This window comes from Triticum aestivum, chromosome 4A (genome assembly GCF_018294505.1).
Source record: "Triticum aestivum cultivar Chinese Spring chromosome 4A, IWGSC CS RefSeq v2.1, whole genome shotgun sequence".
Taxonomy (NCBI): Eukaryota; Viridiplantae; Streptophyta; class Magnoliopsida; order Poales; family Poaceae; genus Triticum; species Triticum aestivum.
Window position 1 is genome coordinate 337,015,449 of NC_057803.1, and position 2,701 is coordinate 337,018,149.

A 2,701-nucleotide genomic window follows, 5' to 3' on the forward strand; every position below is an offset into this window, starting at 1 on the left:
CAGGCCACCGTCTGTTGGTCCAAGACCTCATCCTAGCCCCTATGGTCCACAAGCTCCGCGAGATCGTCTGTTTCCGGATGATCATGTTGAGCTTCCAGGCTATGGAGGTGACTTCTACGAGGACTACTACGGATCGGTCTGAGTTAGTGGTAGTATCACTAGTTCGCACTAGCTGTGTCGTCTATCGTCCCGCGTGACTCGTGGGATATGACCTAGTTTGTACTCTTTCCGGAGGTGTAGAAAAATAATGTATAGGAGCTTGGGATGCCTCCGATAAGATGTAATCCTCTTTCACCGTAATAGTACTTTGTTTGGTCTTGTACTAAACCCTGTATGGTGTGTATGACGATGGAATAAAGAAGCAGTTTCTGTATCTACCATGTCATACGGATGATCATCTTGCATTTCGAGTTATTCCTTACATTCTGTATCCTATGTCGGAATTTTATCATTCTGACTAAATCATTGTCTTGTTTACCTAGGATGGTCAACACGCGCACTAACCCTGCTCCTCAAGAGCAGGCCGAAGGCAGTGAAGGCAGGAATGCAAATCTGCCTCATCCTCCTTCCCTAGCCGAGGTTATGATGGAAGCCGAAAGAAACAAGCGGGAGACCAACCGTTTGTTGGAGCGTATTGAACAGAACACATCACACCATCAGAGGACTAACGTGGTGTCACTCAGTGATTTTATCAAATTACATCCACCCACGTTCCACCACTCCGCCGAGCCTCTCGACGCTGATGACTGGCTTCGCAGTATCTCTCACAAGCTGCGTTCCGCGCTAGTAGCTGAGGCTGACAAGGTCACCTTTGCTGCATATCATCTTGTAGGCCCCGCCAGTCTATGGTGGGAGAATTATGGAGCTATGCGCCCAGCGGGCCATGTCACTACTTGGGCTGAATTCAGCGAGGCTTTCCGTGAACATCACATTCCGGAGGGTCTCATGGACCGTAAACATGAGGAATTTTGCAGTTTCACTCAGGGCCGACTCTCTGTGGATGCTTACAGCAGGGAGTTTGGTAACCTCGCACGATATGCCACTGAGGAAGTTTCTACCGATGCCAAGAAGCAAGCAAGGTTCCGTAAGGGGCTTAGTCCTGAGCTTCGCCGCGACCTCCGTCTGCATGAGTGCACATCCTTTCAGAAACTTGTTAACAAGGCCATCAGTGCTGAAACTGGCCAGACTGATTATGATGCAACACGCAAGCATGGCCGTGACATGGGTTCCTCATCCGGTGCTGGTCCTCAGAAGCGCCGCGTGTGGGTGCCCAACACTGCCCTGCCACCCAGGTTCACACCGAGGCCATCCTTCCAGGCGCCTCGCCCCGTTCAACAGTCTGCACCAGCCAAGCCCTATGGTGGTCCAACCAACAATGCTCCTCCACGTACCAGTTCCGTGACCTGTTTCAAGTGTGGGGAATCTGGTCACTATATGCGTGAGTGTCCCCAGACCAACCCCAATCAATCTGCTAAAGCTGTTGGCCGTGGCAAGCCGACAGGGAAAGTGTTCCACGCCAAGCCGGCCACCGCTACACGTGGCCATGTCAACTGTATCTCTGCCGAAGAAGCTCAAGAGGATCCCAACGTCGTTCTCGGTATGCTCCTTGTTAATTGCCACCCGGCATCTGTTCTTTTCGATACAAGAGCCTCTCATTCATTTATATCCGAGAACTATGCTCGTTTGCATAACACCGCATTCTGTGACATGCCATCCACTATGGAAATTTCTACTCCGGGTTCTAGATGGCAGACCTCCAGGGTAAGTTATGGAAATGAAATCCAAGTCGACAGACTTGTTTTCCTTGCATCTTTGATAGCTCTCAAACTTTCAGATATTAATATCATTTTGGGTATGGATTGGATGTCAGCTCATCATGCCAAAATTGATTGCTTCTCTAGGACTGTTCAACTCACTCACCCTTCGGGCAAGATAGTCAATGTCTTGACCCGATTAGCCAAGCGACAATTATATTCTCTTAACGCTAGCCCTTTGCCAGACCTTGAGGATGTTCCGGTAGTCTGTGACTTCCCGGATGTCTTCCCAGAGGAATTGCCAGGTGTTCCACCTGACAGGGATGTTGAGTTCGTAATAGACCTCATTCCAGGAACCGTTCCGATTGCTAGAAGACGCTATAAGATGGCACCACTAGAACTAGCTGAGCTTAAGAAACAACTCGATGAGTCCTCGAAAAAGGGTTTCATCCGACGTAGTTCATCTCCGTGGGCTTGCCCCGTCCTCTTCGTCAAGAAGAAGGATGGTACGGACCGGATGGTTGTAGATTATCGACCTGTCAATTTGGTCACAATCAAGAACAAATATTCGCTCCCCAGGATCAACGACCTATATGATCAGCTCGCTGGATCCTCAGTCTTCTCCAAGATGAATTTGAGGTTGGGCTACCATCAAATCAAAATTATAAGCAGGGACATTCCTAAAATGGCCTTTGTTACTCGTTATGGCCAATACGAGTACACCGTCATGTCCTTCGGCTTAACCAACGCTCCAGCCACCTTTTCTCGGTTAATGAACTCAATCTTCATGGAGTATTTGGATAAATTCGTCGTAGTTTATCTCGATGATATACTCATCTACTCCAAGAACGAGGAAGAACATGCCGAACATCTAAGGCTAGTGTTGAAGAAACTTCGAGAGCATCGCCTTTATGCCAAATTTTCTAAATGTGAATTCTGGTTGTCGG